Raw genomic sequence first — 12,940 nt, forward strand, 5'->3', positions numbered from 1 at the left:
ACACCTGTTAAAACACTGCTCACCTACAGGCAGATATCCTCAACTTGTTACACTGTAGCTCAGCTATAGGCACATCTGACATTTTTTTTATTTTTATTATCTCACATTTCTTCAAAATATATGGCCCATTTCATTACATTTTACATAAAATATAATTTTATATATGTACATATATGTCAGGGAATTGTTTTGTGCTTATTTCACTAAAAATAAAAATTGATGTTGTGGGGGCTCGAACCATGACTGCCTGTGCTTCAGCCAACGTCTCTACCGCTACGCTATTGCTTCTTGGCTTATTTTGCATATTTAGTTCTTATATGCTTTTCCACTGACTGCTAACTGTGGCTAAGCGCCGGGCACGCCCGTGCAAACGAGCACACTCACGGGCAAACATCTTTACAACTTATAAAAAAAAATATAAGATATTCATTTATACATTTTATGTTCATAGTTTGTGGGGGCATGTGTTGTGTTTATTCACATTTACACGGACTCCGTTTGCAGGGCTCGCCCTACGGACACGCCCCCTACTGTCTTACATGGACCGTGTTAGCCTTTGGTGTGATTCAGCATGCCCTCATGCATATGTATGACATGCCGACATCACACCGTTTAACTGCAGCCTCCGTGTAAGCCTTGTAACTCTTACACGGAGGCTTCATGAATCCTGCCCTTTGTTTTTTTCTCCTTTCGACATTATCAGATTGATGAAATAGCGTTTGCTCTTTTCATCATCCGATAATGTGATATAGACCCTGTAAATACTGGGTGTACCAAGAGATAGGCAAGTATTAAACATATAATGAAATACTTAACCTTATTAACTGTTGCTTGATTCTAGTTTAAGTAAAGAGCTTGGTAACCAACCATGACAATTCAGTCAGCCTTGGCTATACACATGCATTAAAAGTGCAGAAGAAGACATTGCTTTACAGTTCTATAACAGTAACAGCCTTGCATAATCCTTGTGAATCTTCTCCAACCCTCTAACCCACTCAGACAGAATATGCATTTTTGGTGTATTTGGGAAGAAGCAAACTGTGATATGTCCGGACTGCACCTTAGCTACTTCTCAGCTAACCCACACCATGATGTATACCATCCATTTTAGTGCAAATTAAAACATATTCATAATTATTAATCTTGGTTTGTTGTTCTCAGTTAAGATAATGTTGTGCTTGATACCATTGCATTATGTGCTTTCATTTTCAACTTCAATCAGGTATCACACATTCTGTCCATTTGTTAAACATTTACACATTCTGCTGAAAAAAAGCTGAAATGTATGTAAACATGCTTTAGTGCTAATACCATCAACCAAGCCAACTTGAGAAAAATGTTTTGTGGTTTTGTTCTGTTAATATATAACCTTCTAAGGCTTTGTAGCAATAATTAGAACCAATTGTTTCTTCCAAATTTAAAACATTCAGGCATGATTTTACCTAAAGAAATGCTAAGCTTGCTACCATCTTTGTTTTTAAAACCAAGAATGACTGAAGCACAGCACTTTACCTGACTTTGAGGCCTGTATGGGTTCATACCCATTAAAAGTTGCCCCCAGGAATATTATTTAAGGACAAAATATGTCTCTGTAATCCAAAGGATTTCAATAAACAAAATCTTGCGATTTTCTGCTATTATACAAAGCCTTTCACTCTTGATCCTAAACGGTGAACAGATTTCTACGTGTAGTCGGTGGTGGAGCTAGCTCTAAAAAGAACTGTTTTAGCCCTGTGTGCAGCTGGAGCTCTATATAGAGCTGTTACAGATCTCTATGAGCTCTGAGAAGAGCTGTTTTGTGTTTAGAATGCCCTTTCGGGCAGATACAGTAGTTCTAAAAAGAACTGTTTTGTTTGATTCACCGAAGCTGTGTCTGTGCCTCCGGCTGGTCTTACCGAAGCTGATACAGATTTCTGTGAGCTCTGAGAAGAGCTGTCTGGTGTACTGTGAGCTCTGAGAAGAGCTGTTTGGTGTAAGGTGCAGATCCACGTGAGCTCTGAAAAGAGCTGTTTTGTGTATGGACACAATGGGCTCTGGGAAGAGCTGCTGTTGTGTCCTTCGGTGTTCCGCGGTGGTGTCGATCTCCGTTGTCCTTCTTCTTGAACAGATCTTCGGTTCTTTTGCTATGTGTGAGTCCTAAAAAGGACTATTTGTGCGCTCCCCAAGCGCTGGTCAGATATTATTTGAAGTGGATTTAGAGCTACTGTAGGTTCACTGAAATGGCCATGCTTGGTAAGTCTGAGATACTGTGTGACGTATACAAACTCTCCCAGTCTGAATGCTACAGTGTCCACTTGATAGCAGTAGGAATAATCTGTGCATTAATTAACCCATGAATCTCCACAAATTAAGCCCCATGTTGTTGAATCTTTTTATCACTGACATTACTTAATAATTTGTCATGATTGCACTTATGTGCTAATAACATGATAGCTGAGCCTGACTTAGTGTGGAAAAGAAGCTATTGTAGTGACATCTAGGAAATGTGCAAATGACTGGTAGCAAGAAAAAGGAATAAAAAAGGAGTTAATCAAAATTATCAAGCAAACAGGCTGTACTACAGTGGGGTGGCACATGTGTTTGTATAAAGGTGGAGGGATGCACAGATTCTTTTGAAAAGGTCATTGAAATGTCATTGAAATGGAATACTGTATCTCTTTATGCAGCCTGTAGAAAAACCCAACCAGAATGGTCAGAGAAGTATACCATAATTACAACACTATGGTCAGCAGTGAAGCGGGACTACACAAGATATCTGGAGATGTGAAAATAGCAGATGTGTAGACATAAATATTTACCTGCAGCAGGATGTTAACTGCCAGCATTATATCAATAGGATCAGAGCTCCTTCATGCCACTATACAATAGTAAGCATATCTTAAACCTGCAAGTGTGAGCTAAAGGATCTCCAGAAACAGGTGTGTGTGTATACATTGAGGGGGAAAATTGGTCCACTATATTTTGCCATATGTACCAGCTCAAGGAACAATATTATGAGCAGCTCAAGCCCTGAACAGTCACTGTTGCACTTTCTCCAGCCTTCTTACACAGACTCTTCATGAAGTTTTTTTTTGATTGTTTCTTGTGGTAGGGGAACAACCAATGACTACTGCTAATTAAAATGCACATTCATAATTATTAATGACAGCTTGTCATTCTCAGTTAAAATACTGCCACATGATGCCATTGTGCATTGTGCTTTCATTTTCAAGTTTAATTAGTTGTCACACATTCTGCCATTTGCCACACATTCTGCCACTCACTGATGAAGAAAAGTTGAGTTGTTTACTGCTGACACCATTAAACAAGCCAGCATATGAAAAACATTAGCTTTGTGGTTTCCTCTCACCTGTGTAACTTTTTCTGAATTTATAACAATAAACAGAGCTAATTAAAAAATATATATTGGATTTTTAGCAGACATGCACAAATTTAACAAAATTCACCTAATAGATAAATAAACTAACAAAACTATATACAATGTCCATAACAAATATTGTCATTAATCAACACTAATTCTAGAAGATCTGTAGGTTTTAGCCAGGATAATTTCTTACGAGTAATATTTGCAGTTCTATTATACAAAGTTTGTAATTCTTTATTACATGCATCCTTTGCTAGACAAATAAATTCTGAGAGAGGATGTTTTTGTTTTTCCAATTAATTGTAGTAACCTTTCTCGCAATAGGCAAGATAGACCATAGGAGAGGCACTTGAGTTATGGCAATAGGATCTGGAACAGGAACATTAAATAAAATCAAAGACTCTGTAATTTTACATTTGTCTGACCATAAGGTTTTAGTAAAGTTTCCAAACTCTTCCCTAAATGGAGCAACCATTTGCCATTCCAGAACCATATGTTTCTAATTGGCATACAAATTATTATCACAATTCCAGTCTCTTGAATTTTCTTTTTTGTAATAAAGGGCTATTTTGTGAGGTGTTATAAAACTTCTATGTAAAAACTTCTGAGTAAAAATTTTCCAGTAAATAGATGATGTGGAATTTCCAACAGACTTTAAGTACACCCTTTTATCAGTTTCTGAGAATGTTTCCTTATTTATTTTTGTAGAATAATCCCAATAAGACACATCAAAGCTTATAATTTCAGATCTTAAACATAACTATTTTTTAATACGTTAATCATTCGCTCCAATTCATCCAGTTATAAATTTTCTCTTTTGGCTGCTATTAATATCTTTCTGTTTCAATGGCCGGCCACTGTGGTGCAGCAGTTAGCGTTGCCGCCTCACAGCAAGAGGTTCTCCGGTTCGATGCTGGGGTGCCTTCTGTGCGGAGTCTGCATGTCCTCCCTGTGGTCGTGTGGGTTTGCTCCGGTTTCCTCCCACATCCCAAAGACATGCAGTAGGTGGATTGGACACTCTAAATTGACCTTAGGTGTGAGTGTGTGCCTTCTGTGGAAGGTTGGGTGCTGGGCTGGCAACTTGACACTGTAAAACTCCATTGCCAATCATGAGCGGACAGGTGATCCACTGTGGCGACCCCTAACCGGGAAAAGAAGAATATTTTTCTGTTTCTATCAACATTACTCTGTCATACTTTTTTGTTTTACTGCTTGCTCTCCTATTCTCTATATTTCTGTTAGTACACTGAACTTCACTTTCTTTTACTTTAATCTAGTCTCTCTTTTTGTCCTGTCTTATTTTTATCCTGTAGTTACACCACACTATTTTCTTACTCTGTAATATTGATAGTCAAATGTACTGTACATTTATATTACCTTCATTTGTTCTGCATTTCTTATAATCCTGCAACAGATTTAGCACACTGTCATTATGTGTTATATACTTAATAACAAAAACTGCATTTCTTTTATATTGTCTTATGGTATGCTTTATTTGATATCATTATCCCTGGTCCCTCTGAAAATGGACATTTCACAGCAGGGCCAACTATTCCATAAAGTACAATTAATTAATTAACTAACTAACTTATCGCTTCTTTTGAAGCTAAAACATTTAAACATTCTAGCTTGATTTTACTGGAAGGAATGCTGAGCCATTTAAAGATTTCAGAAAAGCAGAAACACTAGACATGTACAGTTCTGTGTCTGGCTGATAGCCCTGCATTCCTATTAGAAGGTGGCTCTAAACCACCAATTAAGGACAAAAAGGAATAGCAGCCATTTGCTTCTGTAACATGATGTGTCTGCAAACCTTAGTATATGAGTTTCTCAGTAACTGCATAAAGAAAACCTTGCAATCCTGTTATTCTCTATACTGGATTTTGCAGGGCTGTGGTTTTACTGAAATAACATTGCTTGGTAATTCTAAGGTAGTCAGTATTGTTTACAGTCCTAAGTAGTGCAACATATGTAAATTCTCTGAGTCTGAAAGCTTCAACATCCAGTTATAGCCATATGTACAATGTCCACATTAATTGGTCAGTGCAGCTCCCTGAATTAAGCAGTCTCATGTTGTTTAATCTTTTCATCACTGGCACGATTTAGGAACTTGCCATCAGATTCTACTTATGTACCAAAAACATGAAGACTGAGCCTGAAAAGAAAGTACTGTAGCAAGATCTGGGGAACCAGCATGACTGGGAAAAGCAGGAAGGAATAAAGTGAGGCATTACTAAATTACTAAAAAGGAGTTCCAGGAATCACTATAGATCATGCCAGCTTAACAAAGTGACAAACTGAAAACTTGCAAACAAAAAAGAGAGGACAAACAGCTAATACACTTTACTGGATCAAAAAATGAAAAATAAACCAAGTGGCACAAATAAGCGCTTTCGTCTTGTGTCGAATAACAAGACTTCATCAGAGTAACTTTTACAAATTCAAAGTGTAAATAGATTAAAATGTCCTAAATCTACAAATAGCATGAGCTGATTAATTAGCTTAGGTTGAAATTTGAGGATGGCGATACCCATGTCTGAAACAGCTTACCCTACAACTAAGCCTAAAATTGCTTCAATATTTGGTATCCTGAAAATTCACAAATCTTCTAGTGATCCACCACCCAGACCAACTGTGTCGGCGATGGGATCCAAGATAGAACCCCCTGCCAAATACATTGATTATAAATGTAAGGCTGTACTTAACACTAAGGTCACATTTTAAAGGATTCTTGGCATCATTTGAATCTACTTAATGACTTTGTGTTCGATGCCAACGTTATTTTTATTACAGTTGATGTAGTGGATTTATTTTCTATTATACCTCACAATATTGCAGTGGAGTGTTTTTTTTATTTTTTTATCAGATAATTTAGGGTTGTCTCCTCTTGAGATACGTACCATTACTTCCCTTTTTAAACTGGTTCTTATTAACAATTATATCCAATTTGAAGGGGAATTCTTCCATCAAATATTAAGTAGATGGGAGGATAAAAAAGTTTTTAACCCCAATTTTTTGTCCAAAGTATATGGTTACTACAGATTTTTGGATGACATATTCATTTTGTGGAAGGGAACAATAGAAGAGTGGGTGGAGACAATGAACATGTGAGAGAATACAACAGATTTCTTTGGGGTTTACATATTCATTAGGCCTGGCCGAAATTAATTATTTGGACATTAAATCAGTAAAAAATTACAGTCTTGGTAAGTTTGTCTCAACAGTGTTCAGGAAAGAAACATTTTCAAATTCTTGCCTACATTTCCAACGTTGTCACCTTGCTCATCAAAAGAAATCTGTAGTTAAGGGGCAGATGGTGCGACTATCCAGACTTATTACTGAAAAGGCAACCTTTGTGGAAGAAATTCATCAGCTTATTTGTATGTTTATATGTAGAGGTTACCCGATTGAGTTACTTTATAAAATCAGGGACGAGGTGATGCATCTATGTAATGACTGTTTTTCTCCGATTTTAAATAGACCCCCACAGAGTGGGAGGGATACATCTCCCAGATTTATGAATGTAAATTTAGATAAAACATCAATTTTTCTTCCAACAGGTACAACCATTTTGTCACTCCCTTTTAGTATAGATATATATGAATATGTCAATATGGTTAGATTAAACTAGGATATCATTTTTCCATCAGAATTGAAAGAAATTATTGGGGTAATCCCCTTGATAGTTTATAGTAAATGTAAAAATATTAAGTGCATGATGGAAAAGGATATCAGCAGTTGGAAGACAGACTATATCAAAGGTAACATGTCCAAGTGTGGATGTTGTAAAATATGTAGGTACATACACAAAGGATCATATACATATCTGTTACTAACTTTAACAGAACAATACCTTGTGCAGGGAAATGTAACTGTAACCCTTCCAATGTAGTTTACTTAGCTTCCTGCAATAGTTTCTATGAAGGGAAGACCAATAGGAAGTTCACAGGTTAGTACTAGGCTAACTGCTCTTGCGAGCCATTTTAAGTCTAGCTAACTATCCCTTGTGAGACTCAAACCGTGCACCTTGTGTTTGTAAGGCAAACACTTTAACCATTAGGCCACCCTCCAAAGAGCAACTGAACACCTTTGAACACCTTTCAATATAAACAAATGTAAAATTACTAATGCTTTGTATAGGCACACTATTACTTGTACTAATTTTAAGAAATTTGTATTTTTTATCATTGATCAAGTTCATGTGGAACCATTAAAAGATGATTTAGACTTGCTATTGGAATACAAAGAATTTACTTGGCAAGTGAGGCTCAGTGCTTCAATATTTCCTAGAATAAAAGACATAATTTCTTTATCTTGTTTGTTGAAAAAAAGAACACAGATTTTATGACTAATTTAGTATTTTACAAAGCAATTGTAATAGATTTTAGGTATGTCCTGTACTCCAGTTTTTGCATTGTGCATATTTTTAAATTTTAATACCTTTTAACATTTGTAATACTTTTTATCCAAATGTATTTATTATATACAACAATATACTTAACAACATATTAAATATTTTCAAAGTGTATTTAAAAACCCAGCCACTGGGGATGCACAAGCCAGTGTATTTCTTTGTGCCGGTCCCAAGCCTGGATAAATGGGGAGGGTTGCATCATGAAGGGCATCCGGCATAAAACTTCGCCAAATCATTCATGCGGACAGCAAAAAAATATTTACATACCGGATCGGTCGAGGCCCGGGTGAACAATGACCACCACCAGTATTGTTAGCCAACAGGGTGCTTGCGGAAATTGGACTACTGTTGGTCGAAGGAGGAGAAGAGGGGGAAGGCATGGCCAAAGGCAGGAAGAGAGGAGAAAGGCTAGGACTGTGGTAGTGAGGGTTGGAACTTTGAATGTCGGCAGTATGACTGGTATAGGGAGAGAGCTAGCTGACATGATGGACAGAAGGAAGGTTGGAATATTGTGTGTGCAAGAAACCAGATGGAAGGGGAGTAAGGCTAGGTGTATCGGCGGTGGGTTCAAATTTTTTATCATGGTGTGGATGGACGGAGAAATGGAGTAGGAGTTATGCTGAAGGAAGAGTATGCTAAGAGTGTTTTGGAGGTGAAAAGAGTGTCGGCTAGAGTGATGTTTATGAAGCTGGAAACTGATGGTGTAATGATAAATGTTGTTAGTGTATATACTCCATAAGTTGGGTGTGCGATGGATGAAAGAAAAATTTTGGAGTGAGTTGGATGAAGTGGTGATGACTGTACCCAAGGGTGAGAGACTGGTGAGTGGAGCAGATTTCAATGGGCATGTTGGTGAAGGGAACAGAGGGGATGAGGAAGTGATGGGTAGGTATGGTGCTAAGCAAAGGAATGCAGAAGGTCAGATGGTAGTGGATTTTGCGAAAAGGATGGACATGGCTGTGGTAAATATGTATTTTAATAAGAGGGATGAGCATAGGGTGACATACAAGAGTGGAGGGAGATGCACACAGGTGGATTATATCTTATGTAGGAGGGCCAGTTTGAAGGACATTGTAGAGTGTAAAGAAATGACTGGGGAAAGTGTAGTTAGGCAGCATAGGATGGTTGTTTGTAAGATGATGTTGGTGATCAAGAGGAGGAGGAGGAGTGTAAAGGCAGCACCAAGGATCAAATGGTGGAAAGTGAAAAAGGGTAATTGTGAGGTGGAGTTCAGGGAAGAGTTAAGACAGGCACTGGGTGGCAGTGAAGAGTTACCAAATAACTGGGTAACTACAGCAGAGCTAGTAAGGGAGATGGCTAGAAAGGTGCTTGGTATGACATCTGGACAGAGGAAGGATGACAAGGAGACATGGTAGTGGAATGAGGAAGTACAGGAGAGTATACAGAGAAAGAGGTTGGCAAAGAAGAAGAAGTGGGATTGTCAGAGAGATGAAGAAAGTAGACAGGAGTATAAGGAGATGAGGTACATGGCAAAGAGAGAGGTGGCGAAGGCTAAGGATAAAGCATATGAAGAGTTGTATGAAAGGTTGGACACTAAGGAGGGAGAAAAGGACCTGTACCAATTGGCTAGACAGAGGGACCGAGCTAAGAAAGATGTGCAGCAGGTAAAGGTGATAAAGGATAATGAGGGAAACATACTCACAAGCGAGGAGAGTGTGTTGAGCAGATGGAAAGAGTACTTTGAGGGGTTGATGAATGAAGAGAATGAGAGGAAGAGAAGGTTAGATGATGTGGGGATAGCGAACCGGGAAGTGCAATGGATTAGCAGGGAGGAAGTAAGGATCTTCTATGAAGAGGATGAAGAATGGAAAGGCTGTTGGTCCAGATGACATACCTGTGGAAGCATGGAGGTGTTTAGGTGAAATGGCAGTGGAGTTTCTAACCAGATTGTTTAATGAAATCTTGGAAAGTGAGAGGATGCCTGAGGAATGGAGAAAAAGTGTTTTAGTACCGATTTTTAAGAATAAGGGTGATGTGCAGAGCTGTAGTAACTATAGAGGGATTAAATTGATCAGTCACAGCATGAAGTTATGGGAAAGAGTAGTGGAAGCTAGGTTAAGAAGGGAGGTGATGATTAGTGATGAGCAGTATGGTTTCATGCCAGGAAAGCGCACTACAGATGTGATGTTTGCTCTGAGAGTGTTGATGGAGAAGTACAGAGAAGGTCAGAAGGAGTTGCATTGTGTTTTTGTAAACCTAGAGAAAGCATATGCCTAGGGAGGAGTTGTAGTATTGTATGAGGAAGTCGGGAGTGTCAGAGAAGTATGTAAGAGTGGTACAGAATATGTACGAGGGTAGTGTGACAGCGGTGAGGTCTGCGGTGGGAGTGACGGATACATTTAAGGTGGAGGTGGGCTTACATCAAGGATCAGCTCTGAACTCTTTCTTATTTGCAATGGCGAGGACAGGTTGACAGACGAGATCAGACAGGTGTCCCCGTGGACTATGATGTTTGCAGATGACATTGTGATCTGTAGTGAGAGTAGGGAACAGGTGGAGGAGACCCTAGAGAGATGGAAATATGCTCTAGAGAGAAGAGGAATGAAGGTCAGCAGACTAAGATAGAATATATGTGTGTGAATGAGAGGGAGGATAGAGGAATGGTGAGGATGCAAGGAGTAGAGGTGGCAAAGGTGGATGAGTTTAAATACTTGGGATCAATAATTCAGAGTAATGGTGAATGTGGAAGAGATGTGAAGAAGAGAGTACAGGCAGGATGGAGTGGGTGGAGAAGAGTGTCAGGAGTGATTTGTGACAGACGAGTACCAGTAAGAGTGAAAGGGAAGGTCTACAAGAGGGTAGTGAGACCAGCTATGTTATATGGGTTGGAGACAGTGGCATTGACAAAAAGGCAGGAATTTGAGCTGGATGTGGCAGAGTTAAAGATGTTAAGATTTGCTCTGGGTGTGATGAGGGTGGACAGGATTATGAATAAGTATATTAGAGGGTCAGCCCAGGTTTGGAGACAAAGTCAGAGAGGCAAGATTATGTTGGTGTGGACATGTGCTGAGGAGGGATGCTGAATATATTGGGAAAAAGATGCTAAGAATAAAGCTACCAGGTAACAGGAAAAGTGGAAGGCCTAAGATAAGGTTTATGGATGTGGTGAGAGAGGACATGCAGGTGATTGGTGTGACAAAGCACGATGCAGAGGACAGGAAGAAATGGAAACAGATGATCCGCTGTGGCAACCCCTAACAGGAACAGCCGAAAGAAGATGATGATGATTTAAAGTGTATTTAAAGTGGTTTTAATGATTTGTGTTAAGGGTAGGGTAAGCTGTTTCAGACATGGGTATCGGCATCTTCAGATTTCAACCTAAGCTAATTAATCAGCTCATGCTATTGGTAGATTAAGGACATTTTAATTTATTTAAACATTCTGAATTTGTAAAAGTTAAATATGATGAAGTCTTGTTATTCCACACAAGATGAAAGTGCTTAGTTGTGTTACCTGGTTTACTTTTTATTTTTCGATCCAATAAAGTGTTTTAGGTTTCGGTCCACTCTTTTTTGTTAGCTTAACAAAGTGGTGGTACAGCCAGTGGCCCACCATGTGTAATGTGGGAGTGCATGCGTAGCCTTACCAAAAGTCTGACCAGGCCGTCTGACTAGGACAGAGGCCCAGGGAGAAATGCTCCAGAGCCATGTCTTTGGAATGTGGGAGGAAACTGGAATACCTGAAGAAACCCACACGAGTGCAGGGAGGACATGCAGACTCCACACAGAAGGCATCCCAGCCAAGAATCAAATCAGAGAACCTCTTGCTGTGAGGCAACAACTTTAGCCACTTCATCACTGCACCACCCAAATGGATGGTAAACCTCCATGGATCTAAACTGTAGGAAAAGGGCCATAGATTAACATATTAAGTGATATAACCATTGATATGATGAACACCTTCATGTACAGGGATGTGGGGCATTCCTGGAATGGTATTTGTCCAAGATTGGCTGCATTTGTCCCTACACTCTGTAAATCAATATTACACATACATTTCCTTCTGGCACTCATCCAATGGTTGTTACCATTCCTCATTGTACCAGTTTCACATAGACATTACTCAGGTTGATCATCAGTTCAAAATCAGTTCAGCACCAATTCCTTCACATGCTTTAATACAATGCAACTGTGTCATTTCAGCATATCAATGGGTAAAACCGACTCACGCATCCAAGCTGAATTAAATGGCCATAACCATGTGTTTCTTGCCAATTCCCATAACTGACTGAAAGTCATATATTTCAGGAGATGTATGCAAGGCAGGAATTTCATGCAGATATATATTAATCACCAAGTACTACTGAACAGCAGCTTTGTTGATATCTGGCCCTTCAATATTCAAATCAACCAACAGCTGTTCCAGTTCATGAAATTCTTCAGGCCATCTTACAGCTAACCAAGGAAGAATGCCTGGCTGGAAAGTTTGATGGCAAATTGCCATTTGGGTCCACCTGCTCTGTTGGAGGTTTAGCTAGTAAGACCCAAAACCTCCCTCCCTACACACCTTTAGTCCACTTTACCTTTTTTGCCTTCTTTTGTAGAAAGGAGGATATGGAGTCTTCTCACCTCACCAAGGACATCACTTGCCCCAACCCTATCCTGACTACCCCATTTGCAATTCCAAATAATAATAATAAAAAAAGACTATAAGCCTTCCTTCAAAAGGTGAATCCCATCCTTGTCATACAACTCTAGCCACTTGACCGTGATACCTCAGTGTGCAATATAAATAGCTAAAACTGAACTAGAAATAACCTTGGTGGATAAAACTGGTGTAACATAAGCCAAACAGAAAGAAATGTAGTATGCAGACCTGTTAACACAGCTGACAAACTCAAAATAGTAGAATAATGGCAGAAAATTTTATTAAAAAATATGTAAGCACTTTCATGCCCATTCGGCGTTTCATCAGACCATACCCAAACAAAAGAAAAAACATTTAAACAGTCATTCAATAAATTAATGCGCATCATTTCAATATAGGTTTTAAAGGCACAACTTCATTCAAACCCATCCCATTATCAATTTGCAATTCCAAAATCCACTTAACCTCTAAGCATTCAGCATGCTTAGATACATCTCACCCCCTCAAACTAACATGAAATAATTGTTAAACCAAAAAGACAAATGGATGATCTT

This window comes from Protopterus annectens, chromosome 13.part0, assembly GCF_019279795.1.
Source record: "Protopterus annectens isolate FY-2018-M chromosome 13.part0, PAN1.0, whole genome shotgun sequence".
Taxonomy (NCBI): domain Eukaryota; kingdom Metazoa; phylum Chordata; order Ceratodontiformes; family Protopteridae; genus Protopterus; species Protopterus annectens.